We start from the raw sequence: 22346 nt of genomic DNA on the forward strand, positions 1-22346 counted from the left end.
GCCTGTATTCAGCTCCCAGTTTTCAATATCCTCTACTTAGCAGCCCTGAAACAGCCTTTCCCAATTTTTAATTAAAATGCCTTTAAAAACACAAAAAAATAATAAAACCCACAACTCCATGGAAAACCGGGACCAAGAGTCAATCTATTTCTAGCTAGAATTGGGAGATTTTCCTCTACGAGGCCAATGGAATGAATAGCTCACTTGGGCTGAAAGTAGATATTCTGCTTCCTCTCCAGTGTTTCGTCTCCAGTTCAAGGTACATATCACCAGAAACTCGAGCAGTAGCCCATCTCCTACAAAAAAATGTTCATTTTTAAAGGCTATAAGAGTGCAATTTCCCTTCCCCCAAACTCTACCTCTCCTCACCCAAATCAGGGGCTATTTTTTCAACATTCAGTCGGAGCCTGTCATTCTCAAAAATAATGAACCCAAGTAGGTGGGCTGGACTGGTAGGAGTCTGGGCATAGGATACACCTTGAAAGGTGAAACCCTAAGGAAGAGTTATTATTTTATTCATTTATTTAGGAGTAATTAGTAAAGATGAGCTTTCGTAGTGCTCTATTTTGGGACCTGTGGGTAAGGTTTCACTTCCTACACTTGTTAGAACCTCAGGCTTTGGGAGTGAAAGGCAACATCTTTTGTAGCAGAACCTCCCTAGCATAAACTCACCACACATTGAGAATCAGGTTTTGTTTTTCTTCAGATGAAGTTTCACTCTTGTCTCCCAGGCTGGAGTGCAGTGCAGTGGCACGATCTCAGCTCACTGCAACCTCCGCCTCCCAGGTTCAAGTGATTCTCCTGCCTCAGCCTCCTGAGTAGCTGGGATTATAGATGCATGCCACCATGCTCAGCGATTTTTTTTTTATTTTTAGTAGAGGAAGAGTTTCACCCTGTGGGCCAGTGGCCCAGGCTTGTCTCAAACTCCTGACCTTAGTTGATCCACCCACCTCCGCCTCCCAAAGTGCTGGGATTACTGGAGTGAGCCACCATGCCCGGACGATAATCAGTCTTTTTTTGTTGTTTTTTGAGATGGAGTCTTGCTCTGTCGCCCAGGCTGGAGTGCAGTGGTGCGATCTTGGCTCACTGCAAGCTCCGCCTCCCAGATTCACGCCATTCTCCTGCCTCAGCCTCCCGAGTAGCTGGGACTACAGGCACTCACCACCATGCCCGGCCTGGCTAATTTTTTGTATTTTTTTTTTTTTTGAGACGGAGTCTGGCTCTGTTGTCCAGGCTGGAGTACAGTGGCCGGATCTCAGCTCACTGCAAGCTCTGCCTCCCGGGTTTACGCCATTCTCCTGCCTCAGCCTCCCGAGTTGCTGGGACTACAGGCGCCCGCCACCTCGCCCGGCTAGTTTTTGTATTTTTTAGTAGAGACGGGGTTTCACCGTGTTAGCCAGGATGGTCTCGATCTCCTGACCTCGTGATCCGTCTCGGCCTCCCAAAGTGCTGGGATTACAAGCTTGAGCCACCGCGCCCGGCCAATTTTTTGTATTTTTAGTGGAGACGGGGTTTCACTGTGTTATCCAGGATGGTCTCAATCTCCTGACCTCATGATCCGTCCACCTCGGCCTCCCAAGGTGTGAGCCACTGCGTCTGGCCTCAAGAATCAGTCTTAAAAGCTGCATTCACTGAAGCTCTGAGAAGGGTGTTTGACCCAGTGCATAAGTAAACACCACAGGCAACGTACATATTCAACCATTGGTAAGTATCATGACTAAACATCTCTCTCTGCTGTCAAGGACAAGGAAAGAGACCCCACCACCGTGACCACCACGTGCAAAATGCATAAATAACAGGCCAGGTATGGTGGCTTATGGCTGTAATACCCATCCTCTGGGAGGCTGAGGCAGGAGGATCGCTTGAGGCCAGGAGTTCAAGATCAGCCTGGGAAACAGAGAGACCCTGTCTCTACAAAAAAGTTTAAAAATCATGGCATGGTGGTGCACGTCTGTAGTTCTAGCTACTCAGGAGGCTGAGGTGGGAAGTTGAACCCAGGAGTTTCAGACTGCTATGATTGCACCACTGCATCCCATCCTGGGCAACGGAGTATGAATATGTCTCTAAAATAAATAAACAATGAGTAAAATAATAATAGAAACCTGATGAAACAAAAATGCATAATAAGTGGGCAAAGGATTTTACTACCTAGACTAAAAGGAGGAGCAATAAAAGAGAAAATTTTATTTTATTTTATGTTTTGGGACAGAGTCTCACTCTGTTGCCCAGCCTGGAGTGCAGTGAGGCAATTTCAGCTCACTGCAACCTCTACGTCCCAGGATCAACTATCTTCCAATCTTAGCCTCCCAAAAAGCTGAGACTCCAGGCATGGACCACCTTGCCCAGCTAATTTTTGTATTTTTTTGTAGAGACAGGGTCTCGCCATGTTGCCCAGGCTGGTCTTGATCTCCCGGGCTCAAGAGATCCACCCTCCTCAGCCTCCCACAGTGTCAGCATTACAGGCATGAGCCATCACATCTGGCCTAGAAAACTTAGGTTTCTAATTTTTTTTTTTTTTTAGAGGGAGTCTCGCTCTCCCCCAAGCTGGAGTGCAGTGCAGTGGTGCAATCTCGGCTCACTGCAAGCTCCACCTCCTGAGTTCACGCCATTCTCCTGCCTCAGCCTCCCGAGTAGCTGGGACTACAGGCGCCCACCTTCATGCCCGGCTAATTTTTTGTATTTTTGAGTAGAGACGGGATTTCACCATGTTAGACAGGATGGTCTTGATCTGCTGACCTCGTGATCAGCCCGTCTCGGCCTCCTAAAGTGCTGGGATTATAGGTGTGAGCCACCGCGCCTGTCCTGAAAATTTATTCTTGATAGGCAACGTCTAACCTCTATGATCCAGGAATGCAAAGCCAAAAGAGAAGAGGCTGAGTTGAAAACAACAAAATAAGAAGGAAACTAAACAAGGTAAGAAAAACTTGCAGAGAAATTTAAAACATCATTGGGTAAAGAGAATGACCTCTTCATTAACTATTATATTGCCAAGGCCTAACACATCATCTGCAGGGTACCAACCTATATTCCAAAAATTGCCTAGGCAAAGCACAGAAAGGTCATTACTTCATATCCTAAATATTAGAATATGCTGGGCTCTGTGTAAAAATCGTCCTGTATTAGTAGGTTAATATACCTTGATTTTTCTGATAATCTCATCTAATTACAAGCTATTAGGTTATGATTTACCTCATTCATAACCAATAATTCACATTGCTGATACATTGGATGTAGTTGGGGAAAACAGGAACAGCTACAAAACAGAATAAAGTTCATTAGATCAGGGGTCCTCAAACCCCGGGCCAAAGGCTGGTACCAGTCTGTGGTCTGTTAGGAACTGGGCCGCAGAGTAGGAGGTGAGCAGCAGGCCAGTGAGCGTGACCGCCTGAGCTCCACCTCCTGTCAGATTAACAGTAGCATTAGATTATCATAGGAGTGTTGATACAGGAGGGGGGTAGGGAAGTGCTGGGTAGAGAGGAGTGGGGTCCCTGGCAAGGGCTCCACCCTTGGGCCTGTGCCCACAGACCTACGTGAGGACAGGCATTCCTGTTTTAGTGCTCAAATGTTGCATTTTCCAAAACTGCTCTGGCCCACCACACCCCCAATCCTGTACCTATAAAAACCCTTGAGACCCCCGCAGGCACACACACAAGCAGCTGGACACCAAGATGAACACACCGGCAGAAAAACACACCCACAGACGCTGGCAGGCGATTGATGATGGAACAACACGGACACCAAGGGGAATTCAGCAAAGGGCAGTCAGAGGAGAGCCCGGCTGCTGAGCAGCCCGACTCCAGGAGAAGAGCACCTTCCCACTCCATCCCCCTTCTGGCTCCCCATCCATCTGCTGAGAGCTACTTCCCACCACTCAATAAAGCCTTGCACCCATCCTCCAAGCCCACCTGTGATCCAATTTTTCAGTACACTAGGGCAAGAACCCAAGATACAGAAAGCCCTCTGTCTTTGCTATAAGGCAGAGGGTGTAATTGAGCTAATTAACACAAGCTGCCTGAGCATGGCTAAGCTGAAAGAGCACGTGGTCACAGATGCGCACTGGGGCTTCAGGAGCTGTAAAAACTAACCCCTAGACTTGCCTGTCTGCGTGCTCCCGCTAGGGGTTTGAGCAGCAGGGCACTGAAGAAGTGAGCCACACCCCCATTGCATGCCCTGTGAGGGAGATAAGGGAAAACTTTTCCCATTTCAACATTAACCCTATTAGTGTAAACTGTGCACGTGAGGGATCTAGATTGTGCACTCCTTATGAGAATCTAACTAATGCCTGATGATCTGAGGTGGAACAGTTTCATCCCACTACATCCCCCCACCCCCAGCCCCCTCTGTGGAAAAATTGCCTTCCCTGAAACCAGCCCCTGGTGCTAAAAGGGTTGGGGACCGCCGCATAAGATCCTATAGAGATAATTCTGTCACTGGCCCTTATTAGGGTTATGCCCTGAAGAGCTAATAAGTTAATGGCATTTCTCCAAAATTAGAGAAGCATAGAAAGCCGGTTAAAACCCTTAGGGTCAGTACCTCTTTTGGTTTGGACATGTACTTACATGCCTTCCTCTGGTTCAAGACAACCCCCTGCACTCTCAGTAGCCTCCAGCACATCGGTTAAAGGATATAATAATTGAGCAATACTTCATCCTGTTCAAAGTGTTCTCACATCCATCATGTCATCAGAGCCTCACAGCAGTCCTGAAAGGAAATAGATCAGGTGTCTGCCTGTGTCCATGCTTGAGAAGTCAGTGCAGAAAGAAAAAGATGACTGTGGCTTTCCAAGGCAGCAGGGGAAAGGATGGTAGATTCGCACCTCTCATCATAAACCTTTGCCCGCTTTTGAGCCACGATGAAACTTCAGGACACAGTGCCCAAATCTAACACCTGAGTCATGGAAACCTTAGTCTACAAACACAACCAGGACTTCCTCACAAGGGACTGGCTGAGAAACTGCTCAAATGACGGTTTGCAAAGATCCTTAAAAACAAATCAACAAGGCCGGGCTCGACGGCTCACGCCTGTAATCCCAGCACTTTGGGAGGGCGAGGTGGGCAGATCACGTGAGTTCAGGAGTTCAAGACCAGCCTGGCCAATATGGTGAAACCTTGTCTCCACTAAAAATACAAACAAATTAGCCGGGTGTAGTGGCACACACCTGTAATCCAAGCTACTCAGGAGGCTGAGGCAGGAGAATCACTTGAACCTGGGAGGTGGAGGTTGCAGTGAGCCAAGATTACGCCACTGCAATCCAGCCTGGGCAACAAGAGTGAGACTCTATCTCAAACAAAAACACAAAAACAAATCAACAAAAACAGTCGATCTCAGGTACTTTGGGGAAGGCAGGTATAGGAGGGGTATGGAAGGGTGGTTCTAGATTGTTGATGTGTTGCATTTCTTGAGCTGAATGTTGGCACGTGGATGTGCTCAAATTGTGACAGTTCATTGATCTGTGTCCTTATAATTTGTGCATGTTTCTGTGTCAAGGTTGTGCTTCTGTAAAAGTAGAGATTTTTTTTTTTTTTTTTTTTTTGAGACGGAGTCTCGCTCTGTCTCCTGGGCTGGAGTGCAGTGGCCAGATCTCAGCTCACTGCAAGCTCTGCCTCCCGGGTTCATGCCATTCTCCTGCCTCAGCCTCCCGAGTAGCTGGGACTACAGGTGCCGCCACCTCACGCGGCTAGTTTTTTTTTTTGTATTTTTTAGTAGAGACGGGGTTTCACCATGTTAGCCAGGATGGTCTCGATCTCCGGACCTCGTGATCCACCTGTCTCGGCCTCCCAAAGTGCTGGGATTACAGGCTTGAGCCACCGCGCCCGGCCCACAAAAGTAGAGATTTTTAAAGGCACAGATACCTTACTAATTTCATACTCGCCTTTGCCTCTGTTTTCGTTTCTCGGTTTTTGCATTCTTCTCTCCCCTCCCAGGGTGAACCACCCTACTCGTTAAAATTGTACTACAGCAAATGTTAGTAAATTATGTGCCTTGTGGTGGTGATGAAGTCAAATCAAACACATTTGTCACTGAAGAGATGGCCTCCAGCTGTTTATCTGGGAGATATAATGGAATACTGATGGGATAAACACTAGAAGTTGCCAGTTTTGTTTTTACTATAGGTGCGGGCTAAAATATGAGAGAGTGAATTTCACTGAGTTTAAAATACAAACAGAGGCCGGGCGCGGTGGCTCAAGCCTGTAATCCCAGCACTTTGGGAGGCCGAGACGGGCGGATCACGAGGTCAGGAGATCGAGACCATCCTGGCTAATCCGGTGAAACCCCGTCTCTACTAAAAAAATACAGGAAAACTAGCCGGGCGAGGTGGCGGGTGCCAGTAGTCCCAGCAACTCGGGAGGCTGAGGCAGGAGAATGGCGTGAACCCGGGAGGCGGAGCTTGCGGTGAGCAGAGATCGTGCCACTGCACTCCAGCCTGGACAACAGAGCCAGACTCCGTCTCAAAAAAAAAAAAAACAAACAAAATTTTTTTTTGAGTTTTTTTTTTTTTTTTTTGAGGCAGAGTCTGGCTCTGTTGTCCAGGCTGGAGTGCAGTGGCACGATCTCTGCTCACCGCAAGCTCCGCCTCCCGGGTTCACGCCATTCTCCTGCCTCAGCCTCCCGAGTTGCTGGGACTACTGGCACCCGCCACCTCGCCCGGCTAGTTTTCCTGTATTTTTTTAGTAGAGACGGGGTTTCACCGTGTTAGCCAGGATGGTCTCGATCTCCTGACCTCGTGATCCGCCCGTCTCGGCCTCCCAAAGTGCTGGGATTACAGGCTAGAACCACCGCGCCCGGCACAAACAGAATTTTTTAAAATACACGATAGTTCTTCCAAAGAATTTAACACAGGTGATCTCAAAATCAATTCCTCTTACTCCATCCGTAAAGAATACAGAGGATGCTCTTATTTACATAGTACAACTGGGACTTTATTTTAAGCCCAAGCTCTCTATGTTCACTACTGATATATGTACTTATCCCTGCATTTCACATTGCATTTACTCAATTTGTACTTTCCAAAAATACTTGTTATATTGCTTACCTTTGAGCCACACCCACTGCCAAATAGAAGTTTTAAAGATTTCAACAAAAATGAGCTGGGCACAGTAGCTCATGACTGTAATCCCAGTGCTTTTGGAGGCTGATGCAGGAGGATCACTTGAGGTCAGGAGTTTGAGACCAGCCTGGGCAACATAGTGAGAGCCCATCTCTACCAAAAAAGGTTTGTTTTAATTAGCTGAGCCACCTCACACCTAAAGTCCCAGTTACTCAGAAGACTGAAGTAGGAGGATCACTTGAGCCCAGGAGTTGAAGGTTACTGTGAGCTATGATTGAGCCACTGCACTCCAGCCTAGTTGACGGAATAAGACCCTGTCTCAAAAAATATACCTACATTGGACGAAAGTGACAATGAGCTTTGAAAATATTTAAGTGACTCAAAAAGTGGATTTATAATTTAGAAGACAATGATATTGCAAGTAGAAGTAAAGTGTGTAAAATTTAACAAATTTTAAACATGTCTGATGGCATTCTATAATACTTCTGGAACATCCTGCATGCTCTCCAAATTGAACCACAAACTTGGGTCCCACTCTGAGGATGCCTGTCATCCTAGAGAGGTGAAATACAGCAAGCACAGACCCAATAAAGACACCAAGACATTAGCGCAGTTCATTGTTATCAAGCATCTTTTGACTTTTGGTTTATCTAGTTGCAAAGGTGCGAGGTCTAGGTCCCATGATCCCTTCTTTGGACAAAGCCACTAACACAGAGAGCAGTTAAGCAACACATCCAAGCTCCCAAGACTGAAACCCAGGTTCCCAGGACTGTTTTGTGACTGTTCATGAAGATAGTTAGAAATCACAAGGTCGGCAGGGTGCCATGGTTCACGCCTGTATCCCAGCACTTTGGGAGGCTGAAGCGGGTGGATCACCTGAAGTCAGGAGTTCAAGACCAGCCTGGCCAACATGGCAAAACCCCATCTCTACTAAAAATACAAAAATTAGCTGTATGTGGTGCCGCACACCTGTTATCCCAGCTATGTGGGAGGCTGAGGCCCAAGAATCACTTGAACTTGGGAGGTGAAGGTTGCAATGAGCCGACATTATGCCACTGCACTCCAGCTTGGGAGACAGAGGGAGACTGTCTCAAAAAAAAAAAAAAAAAAAGAAGCGGGGCATGGTGGCTCACACCTATAATCCCAGCACTTTGGGAGGCCAAAGGGGGCAGATCACAAGGCCAGGAGTTGGAGACCAGCCTGGTCAACATGGCAAAACCCTGTCTCTACTAAAAATACAAAAACCAGCTTGATGTGGTATCGCATGCCTGTAATCCCAGCTACCTGGGAAGTTGAGGCATGAGAATTGCTTGAACCTGGGAGGCAAAGGTTGCAGTGAGCTGAGATCATGCCACTGCACTCCAGCCTAGGATGCAGAGTGAGATTCTGTCTCAAAAAACAAAAAACAAAAAAAGAAAAGAAAAGAAATCACACAGGTCAAGCATTCATGAATCACAGTGGTAGTGTAACAGGAGGCAAGATATGCTTGTATTGGGGATGCTGTCATAGATATGCACTGAATGTTGGAGGTGCAACTGACCAAGACCCAGGACCAAACCCATCAGTGATGGTAGCAGTCGTCAGAAGGAGATGCAATGGAGCAAGCAATAGGCAGTCTACATTGGGGGACAGTCAGTATTTGCAAAGCATGACACTAGGCTGTTATTATCAGAGGTCTTGCAGAAAGGCAGAGCCCTAGATCAAGAAAGTCCATTGTGATGCAGGCAATAGGGTCTAACTTCCAGTAGAGCTACAAGTGTTCTGGACAAGGCTGAGTACTGGGCTCAGGACCTTGCAGGGTTTCAAGACCATCCACAGTCAGAAATCAAGCAGATTCCATTACAGGCATGTATTAAGGTGTTCACTTTTTTTTTACCCCCCGAGACAGAGTTTTGATCTTGTCACCCAGGCTGGAGTGCAATGGCACAATCTCGGCTCACTACAACCTCCAACCCCCAGGTTCAAGAGATTCTCCTGCCTCAGCCTCCCGAGTAGCTGGGATTACAGGCTAATTTTTGTATTTTTTTTTTATGGACATGGGGTTTCACTATGTTGTTCATGCTGGTCTCCAACTCCTGACCTCAGGTGATCCACCTGCCTTGGCCTCCCAAAGTGCTGGGATTACAGGTGTGAGCCACCACGCCTGGCAAGGTGTTCACTTTTCTAACCTCTCCCTTATATATGTGTGTGTATATATATGTGCATGCGTGTGTGTGTATGTGTGTGTATATATACGTGTCTCTATATTTATACACATATATATTATACTACGACAGAGACCCTGTCTTAAATATATATATATGTGTGTGTGTGTGTGTGTGTATGTCACCATGCTCAGTATGGTGCTCGTATACGTATACGTATCTATAAATATATATAAATACATATACGTATATATATACATATACGTATAATATATAGATACATATATACTTATAAATACATATATACATATATACATATCTATAAATATATACATATACTGAGCATGGTGACATACACACACACACATATATATATTTAAGACAGGGTTGTGTCGCAGTGGCGCAATCACAGCTCAGCTCACTACAGCCTTGACCTCCCAGGCTCAGACGATCCTCCCACCTCAACCTCCCAAGTAGCTGGGACTACAGCTATGCGCCACCACACCTGGCTAATTTTTGTATTTTTTTGTAGAGACAGGGTTTCGCCACATTGCCCAGGCTGGTCTTGAACTCCTGAGCTCAAGAGATACTCCTGCCTCAGCCTCCCAAAGTGCTGGGATCACAGGCATGAGCCACCGTGCCCAGTCGTCTCTCCCATATAGTTTTGCATTTAACCCATCACCTCCCCCTGCTGAGAAAGGCTTGTCCAAATAAGTCAACACCAGGAAGGGAGAGAGGGAGCAGACAAGTCATCAGTTCTTTACCCCGCCACCTCTCCAGAATGACTGCTTGCCTCTTTCCCTCTGTTTAACATGAGCCTGTTCACTGAGCCACAATTTTCAGAAAAATTCAATCTCCTTGAATTAGAACCAGAGAAACACATTGTTCTTCAATATTTTCTGCTCCATCAGATCAGCCTTACCTTTCCCCTTCAACCATCTTTCCATTAAAATTTATTTTAAAATACACACAAAGGGGAAAAGGCAGCCCAGTGTGCATGCTAATTACACTATGTTCATTTCTCCTCAAGCACAGCCTGCTAACAGAATCATGTTACACATTTGTTTCACACTCTGTTCTATTCTGTAATGCACAGTTGTTAGACTCTCGCTTGGCAGACATAGCAGAACCAACAGGATTATACACTTCACATCTGGAAATATTCCACAATCTTTATAGACCAAAATCTGTGTTGGGTTTCTTCCCTCCTATGCCAACCAGGTAAAACAAGAAAGAGAGAAGGATACATTTGCTCACCCAGAGAAGCCCCATCAGAGAAACCACCAGGATAATGGAAATCAGATGTTCTCAGGGCTGGTGACTTATTCTGGATGTGAAACCCACATGTGGCAAGTAAGCAAAGAGAACACTTGGAAAGGCTTAGGTGATAGGTTTTTAACGCTGTCAAGGGAAACATTGAAATCCTCCAATTTGTGAGTACTATGCCAGCACTTTTTTTCTCCAAAAACTGGAGCACAACTCCAGACCCTAAATGAGGCAGAGTCATAGAGAGACTAACTAACCAACCAATACTCAAATTCGAGGAATTCAGCTGGGCTTACTGGTGTCGTCGTTCTCACCGCAGGTCTCACATAGGGCAGGTTTCTGATTCCCGCCTCTGCACAGATTTCTGCAACGCAAGGAGTTACGGGGCCACTCGAGGATAATGAAACCCACAAAAGTGAAATTGTCACAAGAAGAACTTAGCACCGTGGTGCTCAGCCTTTGACATGCATCAGAATGGCTCTTTGAATGTCTGGGTGCAAACCTACCTAGTTGGAATCTCTGAGGATGGGATCCAGTGTGCCTAACTGTAAATGATGGCAGGCGTGAGTTGGCTGTGTCCCCTCCCCTTTTCAGAACAATGGTTTCTCAAAAAACATTGATATGCAGTTCCATTTATTTTTACATCTCACTCTACCATCTGTGATGAGTGATTTCTCTTTTGGACAGGACTTCATCACAGAAATATTCCATGGAAGGCCATCTCACTGTAGATTAAAATGGAGTGAAAAATGCAAGGGTCATATCTCCATGCCGAATCCATTAGCTCTTATTCCCAGCCCTTTCTCACCTCATCTCAACTCCAGTTGACTCGCAGCCAGTATAGAAAAGGCAATAGCTTTACGAAATCTAGTGTCCTCTTCTCAGGATTCAAATGCATAGAATTTTCCCTACCAAAAAGGAGCCAAGATTGTACAATCCTTATGTGCATGTGGACCCAAGCCAGATGCAAATCATGACCTGGCTCTGTTTGGAGAGCTGGCTATGGTGAAGGGAAAGTAGCCCAAGCCCGAGAGTTCAGAGACCCAAAGCCATTTCTGTTTTCACCACTTAATAGCTTTGGGGCACTGGGCAAAGCGATCTCCCCTGAAAGCCTCAGCATCTTCAACTTGACACAGGGTTGTAATAAAATTATATAGCTTTCCATATAAAGACGAGTTCTTGCTATGTTGCCCGGGCTGGTCTCAGACTCCTGGCCTTAAGTTGATACTCATGCACTCATCTTCCCTCCCTATCTTCACCTTCTAATCTGCTCCATCCTCAGACTAGGAGCCTCACCAGGAGCACTGGAAGAACTTGTGGATGGGACAGAGCTTCACCCTTGGTTGGTGCTGCTTTGCTCTTAACTATTCCTTGACCCAGTTTTATGACATTACTTCTGCTCTCTATGGCAAGCCTTGCTGGCTCTGACTGTGGCTGTTTGATCCCCCTCCTGACAGTCTCAGATCTGAACTGGTGCGGGAAGGAGAACTAACTCCCTCCAGGCCTCACTCTGACATTCAACCTCAGTTTCCCACCACCTAGGTGCCTCTGCCCCCATTTCTCAGGAGCATATTCTGATACCTAGACTTGCACCTTGTGCACCCAAACCAGGATCTACCTGGAGTCTCACCTTTTCATTTGTTTTCTGTTTTAGTCCAGCTCATAGTCACCCATTTAACATTCTAATTCTCATCTTGGACTGAAGCCCTAACCTTCAGTCCCAACCCAGTCAGTGAGTGACTCAGCCTGCTACCTATGGAAAAGCCTTATTTATTTATTTATTTATTGTTTTGTTTTTTAGAGGCACAGCCCTGCTCTGTCACTCAGGCTAGAGTGCAGTACAGCACTCAGGCTAGGTATGATCATAGCTCACTGCAGAGTCCACCTCCTGGGCTCAAGCGAGCCTCCCACCTCAGCCTCCTGAGTAACTGAGAACACAGGCATGCCCAACTAATGTTTTTTATTTTTTGAAGAGACAGGATCTTGCCATGTTGCCCAGACTGGTCTCAAATTCCTGGCCTCAAGTGATCCTCCTGCTTTGGCCTCTCAAAGTGCTGGGATTACAGGCATGAGCCACCACACCCAGCCCCAGAGAGGCCTTCTTAATGCCAAGAGCCTGCAGGATTGTCCAGCTAGATACACCCCACCCCCTTCCCAGGTGCTCTCTCTCTGTGCACTGCCCACCTGCCAATCTTGTCCAAGCGGCAACTAGAGATGGCCTCACTTTTCTTCTATCTGCTGCTACTGTACCTACAGCTAGGCTGTTGGCCCCAGACTCTGGCTCACCCCAGGAGGCGGGCTTGGTGCCAAGACCCAACCCCTTCCAGCCTGGCTCACCCTTCCCATCCCTGGTCAACGAAGTCCCACCCCTTACTCTGAGCCTTGCCCTCACAACCTGTTGCCTCTACCCTAATTTAAAAAAATGCACACCCCAAGTTGACTTAGAGTACCACCCCATCTGCAGCCACCCATATGCCTGAGGCATTGAACTCTGCCAACTACTCCCTCTTTGGACAGTTTATTATACCCTTGGTGACTGTATTCTTTGCTTGTGTTGCTGTAACAAGTTACCACAAACTTAGTGGTTTAAAGGATGCAATGTGTTATCTTTCTTTATAAAGAAAAGGTGATAATGTGAGCCATGGGCAATGGCTGTAAATACAGATGAAGCTTTGCTTGCTTACTGGCCCAGTTCCTAACAGGCTACATACTGGTACCTTCCTTCCTTCCTTTCCTTCCTTTCATCCATCCTTCATTTGTTTTTTCTTTTTCTTTTTTTTTTTTTTGGAGACGGAGTCTTGCTCTGTCACCTACGCTGGAGTGCAGTGGTGCGATCTTGGCTCACTGCAACCTCCGCCTCCCAGTTCAAGCAATTCTCCTGCCTCAGCCTCCTGAGTAGCTGGGACTACAGGTGCATGCTGCCACACCTGGCTTTTTTTTTTTTGTATTTTAGTAGAGACGTGGTTTCACCATGTTGCCCAGGCTGGTCTCGAACTTCTGAGCTCAGGCAATCTGCCCGCCTCGGCCTCCCAAAGTGCTAGGATTACAGGCATGAGCCACTGCACCCAGCCTCCATCCTTCATTTCTTTCATCCATCCTTCATTCCTTCCATCCTTCCTTCCTTCCTTCTCCCCTTCCTTCTTTCCTTAGGTGAGGCAATATTTTTCCCATGCATGATTTTCTTTAACTTGCATAACAAATAGTTCCTATTCCTGGCTGTACATATCTGAAGGTATTCCTCCAGATCCAATAACTGAAAAAGCAAGGTTTAACCATACTATGAATTTATCCACGAATACAAGAATTGGTCAAGGACCTCCTTTATGGGAGCTCAGCCTCCCAAAGCGCTGAGATTACAGGCATGAGTCACTATGCCCAGCCAAAAAAAAAAAAAAAAAAAGATAATTAAAAAAAAATAAAGTACTCTGCTTACCATGATCATGGGAACTGGGACGCCTAAGTCCAAGATCCTAATGTTATAAAGACTGGAAACACATTACAAAACTTGGCCAGGTGTGGTGGCACATGCCTGGAGTCCCAGCTACTTGGGAGACTGAGGTGGAAAGATCTTTTGAGGGCTGGGCTTGGTGGCGGATCACGAGGTCAGGAGTTCGAGACCAGCCTAATAGGGCAAAACCCCATCTCTACTAAAAATACAGAAATTAGCCAGGCGTGGTGATGGCTGCCTGTAATCCCAGCTACTTGGGAGGCTGAGGCAGGAGAATTGCTTGACCCAGGAGGTGGAGATTGCAGTGAGCCGAGATCACACCATTGCATTCCAGCCTGGGTGACAGCAAGACTCCATCTCATAAAAAAAAAGATCATTTGAGACCACATTGAGCAACATAGTGAGATCCCATTTCTAAAACAAATGTTTTTAAAAATTTGCCTGGGCCGGGCACTGTGACTCAAGCCTGTAATCCCAGTTCCCAGTACTTTGGGAGGCCAAGGTGGGCAGATCACATGAGGTCGGGAGTTCAAGACCAGGTCACCCAACATGGTGAAACCCCATCTCTACTAAAACTACAAAATTAGCCAGGTGTGGTGGCACATGTCTGTAATCCCAGCTACTTGGGAGGCTGAGGGAGAATTGCTTGAACCCATTAGGGAGAGGTTGCAGTGAGCCGAGATCATGCTACTTCTAGCCTGGGCAACAGAGTGAGACTCTTGTCCCAAAAAAGAAAAACAAAAAGCCTTTTTTTTTTTTTTTTTAAGATATAGGGTCTCACTACATTGTCCAGGCTGGTCTCAAACTCCTGACCTCAAACCATCCTCCCACGTTGACCTCCCAAAGTGCTGATTACAGGCATGAGCCACCCAGACACCCATCTGGCCAGAGCGGCACGTGCCGCATAGAGCTGGGCCCAGGGATCGGGAGGAGGGGACAGTTTAGGCATCCTGAGGTCAACTCTGCCGAGGCAGGAAGGTCCCTTGGTTTTCAAGGTTCTGATAGAGGACAGGATGTGACATCAGACCAAGGACACCACCCCTGGTCCCCTCCTGACTTGGATGTAGTCAGCAGAGAAGTGGCACCAAGTCTGGGCTGCTTTTGCCTGGTCTGCATCCTCTTTTTCTGACTTTATGGCATTCAGTACAGGAGGAAGAGAGGAGAGGGCTGAGTGCCAGTGTGTGCCCCACTCACAGTGTCTTAAGCAAAGCCCCCCCATCCTCCCAACCAGCCTTCCTCCCTGTGACAGGCAGTGGGTCATCTGCCTCTTAGTCACGGGTCTGAATCCTCTTGCCTCAGGCTGGGATGAGTCCCTGGGCTCTCACTTGTCTCGGGAGACAGTGGGCCCCATCCACTCCAAGGAGGAACTCCTGGCCCCACTGACCCAGGTGCACAAACCGCCCTGGCAGTTCACCTGTCATCAGCAAGTTATCTGTCCATTCCGCCAAGATTCCCCGCTATGTGTCAGGGCTTACACTAGGCCTGGGGGCACAGCTGTGCAGCATACTTGTCCTGGATCCCTTTGGGGGCCTAGGAGCTGAACCTGGCTCTTCTCTCTGCAGTTGGGCCCCACCCTGGACATGTGGGTTCCCTCTAGCTTCAATGACATCGGCCAGGACTAGTGGTTGTGGCATTTTTTCAGGTAGGTGTGGTACGAAGGGGAGGTGACCCTGCCAGAGCAATGGACCCAGGATCTGCGCACGAGTGGTGCTGAGGATTGGCACTGCCCACTCCTATGCCATCGTGGTCAGTGCAGCCAGGAGCAGGCAGGGTGGGTTGAGTGGGCACGGCTGCTGAACAGCATGGGACCCCAACTGCCACTGACAGCCTGTCTCCTGCGGTGGGATGGTGGGGGACCCTGCGCTACCCTGGGGGCTGTGCCCTGTATAGGGGGATAGGTGGCCTGATCTACCCCATTGGGATGTCATCCTTCCTGCCTGGCTGGCAGACCCCTGAGCCCCATGCTGCAGGTTATGTGAGGGAGTGCCCGATAGCAGGGCCCCGCCTCTTGCCCTGACCTGCCATGCCCTCCCCGTATCTCCTGTGTCTGCAGTGGGTGAATAGGATCGACTCGCTAGAGCATGAGGGGCTGACATCAGCAGCCCGGTCGAGGTTGGGCCCCTGCCCTCCTGCCACTGCGTCACTATTGCCATCAACAACATCCTCACGCCCTCCACCCTGCCACCAGGGACCATCCGCTACATGACTAGCACCTCCAAGTGGGTACCATCCTGTCTCCACCGCACACACCCACCTTCCCGTCCCACACCGTGGTCTTCCTGCTAGGCACAGGGTGGCCTTCGCAGAGTGGAAGCCCTGGATCTGGGGAGGCCAGTGAGCTGAGGTCAAGGGACCCAGGGTAAGGGCCCAGCAAACCTCAGTCCTCCCACGCTAGGTATCCCAAGGGTTACTTTGTCCAGAAAACAGACTTTGACTTCTTCAACTACGCGGGACTGCAGCGGTTGGTGCTTCTGTACATGACACCCACCACCTACATCGATGACATCACCATCACCACCGGCGTGGAGCACAACAGTGGTGAGGGCTTCTGGTAGGATCCTCCCTCAGTGGGGCCCAGGGTGGTTCTGTTTGTTTTCTGTTTGGAAAGCTCTCCCAGGAAAAAGTTCTCCCAGCATCTCCAAACCCTCACAGGTTCCCATCCACCTAAGAAGCTAAATCCAGGCTGTCTGAGCAGGCACAGGCTCCCGAAATCACCCGTGTGTTTGACCTCGCTTGGAGAAGAAGGGTCTGGCCTAACGTCACACAGCTCAGGGTGGCGATCCTGTCCCTTCTCCATGGTGCTGCTCTCACTCCAGCTCCCCTTGCTACACATCGTGCTCAAGGAACTTACCTTGGGCATTATGGCCATTTTCACGATATTGATTCTTCCTATCCATGAGCATGGTATGTTCTTCCATTTGCTTGTGTCCTCTTTTATTTCACTGAGCAGTGGTTTGTAGTTCTCCTTCACATCCCTTGTAAATTGGATTCCTAGGTATTTTATTCTCTTTGAAGCAATTGTGAATGGGAGTTCATTCATGATTTGGCTCTCTGTTTATCTGTTACTGGTGTATAAGAATGTATAAGCTTCGGGGGTTCGGGCATGGTGGCTCATGCCTGTCCTCTCAGCTCTTTGCAAGGAGGCCCTGGTAGGAGGATCACTTGAGGCCAGGAGTTCAAAACCAGCCTGGGTAACATAGCGAGACCATCACCACAAAAAATTAAAAAATTAGCCAGGCGTAGTGATGCATGCTGGTAGTCCCAGCTGCTGAGGCAGGAGAATCACTTGAGCCTGGGAGGTCAAGGGTGCAGTGAGCTATGACCGCGCCACTGCACTCCAGTCTGGGCAACAGAGGGAGACCCTTTATTTTTTGAGACAGGGTCTCACTGTTGCCCAGGCTGGAGGGCAGTGGTGCAATCTTGGCTCACTGCAACTCTACTTCCCGGATTCAAGCGATTCTCCTGCCTCAGCCTCCCGAGTAGCTGGGATTACAGGCACTTGCCACCATGCCTGGTTAATTTTTGAATTTGTTTAGTAGATACGGGGTTTCACCATGCTAGCCTGGCTGGTCTTGAACTCAAGACCTCAGGTGATCCACCTGCCTTGGCCTCCCAAAGTGTAAGATTACAGGCGTGAGTCACCACTCCCAGCTGAGATACCCTGTCTTTTAGAAAAAATTTTTTTAAGTTTTTTTTTACTTTTTAAAAATGTATCTTTTTCTTTTTTTGAGATGAGGCCTTGCCCTGTGGCCCAGGCTGGAGTGCAGTGGCGAGATTATTGACAACTGTTGTGGAGCCACAGTTCTAAGTTTAAAAGAATTTAGGGCCGGGCGTGGTAGCTCACGCCTGTAATCCCAGCACTTTGGGAGGCCGAGACAGGCAGGAGATCAAGACTATCCTGGCTAACACAGTGAAACCCCGTCTCTACTAAAAAATACAAAAAAAATTAGCCGGGCGTGGTGGCGGGCGCCTGTAGTCCCAGCTACTTGGGAGGCTGAGGCAGGAGAATGGCGTGAACTTGGGAGGCGGAGCTTGCAGTGAGCCGAGATTGAGCCACTGCACTCCACCCTGGGTGATAGAGCGAGACTCCGTCTCAAAAAAAAAAAAATAATTTAGGCTTGGTGTGGTGGTGAGATTATTGACAGCTGTTGTGGGGCTGCAGTTCTAAGTTTAAAAGAATTTAAGCCAGCAGCCCATCAAAAAGCTTATCCACCACGATCAAGTGGGCTTCATCCCTGGGATGCAAGGCTGGTTCAACATTCGCAAATCAATAAATGTAATCAGAACCAAAGACAAAAACTACATGATTATCTCAGTAGATGCAGAAAAGGCCTCTGACAAAATTCAACAGCCCTTCATGCTAAAAACTCTCAATAAATTCGGTATTGATGGAACCTATCTCAAAATAATAAGAGCTATTTATGACAAACCCACAGCCAATATTATACTGAATGGGCAAAAACTAGAAGCATTCCCTTTGAAAACTGGCACAAGACAGGGATGCCCTCTCTCACCAATCCTATTCAACAGAGTGTTGGAAGTTCTGGCTAGGGCAATCAGGCAAGAGAAAGAAATAAAGGGTATTCAATTAGGAAAAGAAGTCAAATTGTCCCTGTTTGCAGATGACATGATTGTATATTTAGAAAACCCCATCGTCTCAGCCCAAAATCTCCTTAAGCTGATAAGCAACTTCAACAAAGTCTCAGGATACAAAATCAATGTGCAAAAATCACAAGCATTCTTATACACCAGTAACAGATAAACAGAGAGCCAAATCATGAATGAACTCCCATTCACAATTGCTTCAAAGAGAATAAAATACCTAGGAATCCAATTTACAAGGGATGTGAAGGAGAACTACAAACCACTGCTCAGTGAAATAAAAGAGGACACAAGCAAATGGAAGAACATACCATGCTCATGGATAGGAAGAATCAATATCGTGAAAATGGCCATAATGCCCAAGGTAATTTATAGATTCAATGCCATCCCCATGAAGCTACAAATGAGTTTCTTCACAGAATTGGAAAAAACTGCTTTAAAGTTCATATGGAACCAAAAAAGAGCCTGCATTGCCAAGACAATCCTAAACCAAAAGAACAAAGCTGGAGGCATCACGCTACCTGACTTCAAACTATACTACAAGGCTACAGTAACCAAAACAGCATGGTACTGGTACCAAAACAGAGATAGGCCAATGGAACAGAACAGAGCCCTCAAAAATAATACCACACATCTACAGCCATCTGATCTTTGACAAACCTGACAAAAACAAGAAATGGGGAAAGGATTCACTATTTAATAAATGATGCTGGGAAAATTGGCTAGCCATAAGTAGAAAGCTGAAACTGGATGCTTTCCTCACTCCTCATACGAAAATTAATTCAAGATGGATTAGAGACTTAAATGTTAGACCTAAAACCATAAAAACCCTAGAAGAAAACCTAGGTGATACCATTCAGGACATAGGCATGGGCAAGGACTTCATGTCTAAAACACCAAAAGCAATGGCAACAGAAGCCAAAATTGACAAATGGGATCTAATTAAACTAAAGAGCTTCTACACAGCAAAAGAAACTACCATCAGAGTGAACAGGCAACCTACAGAATGGGAGAAAATTTTTGCAACCTACTCATCTGATAAAGGGCCAATATCCAGAACCTACAAAGAACTCAAACAAATTTACAAGAAAAAAGCGAACAACCCCATCAAAAAGTGGGCAAAGGATACGAACAGACACTTCTCAAAAGAAGACATTCATACAGCCAACAGACACATGAAAAAATGCTCATCATCACTGGCCATCAGAGAAATGCAAGTCAAAACCACAATAAGATACCATCTCACACCAGTTAGAATGGCAATCATTAAAAAATCAGGAAACAACAGGTGCTGGAGAAGATGTGGAGAAACAGGAACACTTTTACACTGTTGGTGGAACTGTAAACTAGTTCAACCATTATGGAAAATAGTGTGGCGCTTCCTCAAGGATCTAGAACTAGAAATACCATTTGACCCAGCCATCCCATTACTGGGTATATACCCAAAGGATTATAAATCATGCTGCTATAACAACACATGCACATGTATGTTTATTGCAGCACTATGCACAATATCAAAGACTTGGAATCAACCCAAATGTCCATCAGTGACAGACTCGATTAAGAAAATGTGGCACATATACACCACGGAATACTATGCAGCCATAAAAAAGGATGAGTTCATGTCCTTTGTAGGGACATAGATGCAGCTGGAAACCATCATTCTCAGCAAACTATCGCAAGAACAGAAAACCAAACACCTCATGTTCTCACTCATAGGTGGGAATTGAATGATGAGATCACTTAGACACAGGAAGGGGAACATCACACACCGGGGCCTATTGTGGGGATGGGGGAGGGATAGCATTAGGAGATATGCCTAATGTAAATGACAAGTTAATGGGTGCAGCACACCAACATGGCACATGTATACATATGTAACCTGCACATTGTGCACATGTACCCTAGAACTTAAAGTATAGTGAAAAAAAAAAGAATTTAGGCTGGGTGTGCTGGCTAATGCCTGTCACCACAAGCACCTTGGGAGGCCAAGGTGGGCGAATCGCTTGAGCTGAAAGTTCAAGATACACCTGGGCAACATAGTGAGACCCTGTCTCAAGAAAAATAAGTGAAATAAATAAGTAAATAAGAATTTAAACAAAAGTCACAGCAAAGGTGATGCAGCATAGAGCAATTTATTGCAATGGAAAAAGTGTTTCAACAGTTAAATACAGAATAGCCTAGGCGCAGTGGCTCATGCCTGTAATCCCAGCACGTTCAGAGGCCGAGGCGGGTGGATCACTTGAGCTCAGGATTTCAAACCAGCCTGGCCAACATTAGCTGGGCATGGTGGCGTGTTCCTGTAATACCAGCTACTCGGGAGGTTGATATGGGAGAATTGCTTGAACTCGGGATGTGGAGGTGGCAGTGAGCTGAGATTGCAACACTGCACTCCAGCCTGGGTGACAGAGCGAGACCTCTTCTCAAAAAAAAAAAAAATAGTGAAGTGTAAAATACACGGTTCACCCTGAGAGAAAGAATTCAGGGCAGGCTGCTCGTAAGGATGAGACGGCGCTGATTATTACTGGCGTAACTCCCTTTCTGAGGGTCTTACTTGATGAATTTTAAGGAGCTGGGAAGAGGTGTTACTCTAAGCACGTTCTGGGTCATCCTCTTGGTGCACATGTGCAGTAGCTGTACTTGCTTGTTTACACGTCACATGTCTCAGCGCTGTGGTTGGCACATAGTCCCTTCCTTCACTACCTACCCTGCCTGAAGATCATAGCTCACTGCAGCCCTGAACTCCTGTCTCAAGCATTCTTCCTACTTCAGCCTCCCAAGTAGCTGCAGCTTCTGGGGCTGCTGGGACTGCAGGCATGCACCACCACACCTGGCTAATTTTTTGTATTTTTAGGGAAGAAGTGGTTTTCTTATGTTACCCAGGCTGGTCTTGAACTCTTGGGCTCAAGCGATCCTTCCACCCCAGCCTCCCCAGGTGTTGGGATTACAGGTGTGACCACTGCGCCTGGCCAAAAAAAATTTTTTTTTCAATTAAAAGAAAAGGCACCAAACACGGTGGTTCACACCTGTAATCCTAGCAATTTGGGAGGCTGAGGCGGGAGGATCACCTGAGGTCATGTGTTGGAGACCAGCCTGGCCAACATGGCAAAACTCCATCTCTACTAAAAATACAAAATTAGCCAGGCATGGTGGTGCGCACCTATAATCCCAGGTACTTGGAAGGCTGAGGCAGGAGAATCACCTGAATCCCGGAGATGGAGGTTGCAGTGAGCCGAGATCACACCACTGCACTCCCAACATGGGGGACAGAGAGAGACTTTGTCTCAAAAAAAAAAAAAATAAAAAAAATAAAAAAAATTTATATTAAAAAAAAAGCAACAGAAACAAATGGCTGCCTGGGAGTGGTGGCTGTGGGGTACTCCTGTTTGTGTGGCCCAGGTCATATCCCTCCCTCAGCTCTGGTCTCTCTTGCCTCCTGTAGGGCCAGTGAATGACCAGATCTCCGTCAAGTGCAGTAAACAGTTCGAGTTGGAAGTGCGTCTTTTGGATGCAGAAAACAAAGTCATGGTCAATGAAGCGAGGACCCAGGGCCAGCTGAAGGTGCCAGTTGCCAGCCTCTTGTGGCCGTACTTGATGCACGAATGCTCGACCTATCTATACTCGTTGGAGGTAATGATGGCTGGGACTTGCTTAAGGGAGGTCTTTTGCTCCCATTTGGTGGCCCTGGCTTCAGCAGGAGCCCAGGACAGGTGAACAGGCAGGTGCTTTTCTCTGAGCTTTCTGATGTTTCCCACCCTTGGTGGGAAGCCCAGGTTTTTGTTTGTTTGTCTGTTTGTTTTGAGATGGTCTCACTCTGTCACCCAGGCTGGAGTGCAAT

The 22346-nt window shown here is 47.1% G+C and overlaps 1 protein-coding gene across 41 annotated transcripts in view; it reads right to left on the bottom strand.

Moving 5' to 3' along the window:
- Positions 1 to 22346, bottom strand: part of NUPR2 (nuclear protein 2, transcriptional regulator) — a 92705-nt gene that overhangs the window by 31902 nt on the left and 38457 nt on the right. For 16 of the 41 annotated variants that reach the window (XR_012432422.1, XR_012432405.1, XR_012432406.1 and 13 more), the window contains one exon: positions 205 to 296. The exons of 12 other annotated variants lie outside the window; for them this stretch is intronic. The gene's annotated coding sequence lies outside the window, so the exon portion shown is untranslated. Of the gene's footprint in view, positions 1 to 204; positions 297 to 672; positions 851 to 4559; positions 4702 to 22346 lie in introns of those variants that run through there. 13 more of the 41 variants (XR_012432407.1, XR_012432398.1, XR_012432392.1 and 10 more) reach the window with 3 other exon arrangements.

Source organism: Macaca fascicularis, chromosome 3 (assembly GCF_037993035.2).
Source record: "Macaca fascicularis isolate 582-1 chromosome 3, T2T-MFA8v1.1".
NCBI classification, from domain to species: domain Eukaryota; kingdom Metazoa; phylum Chordata; class Mammalia; order Primates; family Cercopithecidae; genus Macaca; species Macaca fascicularis.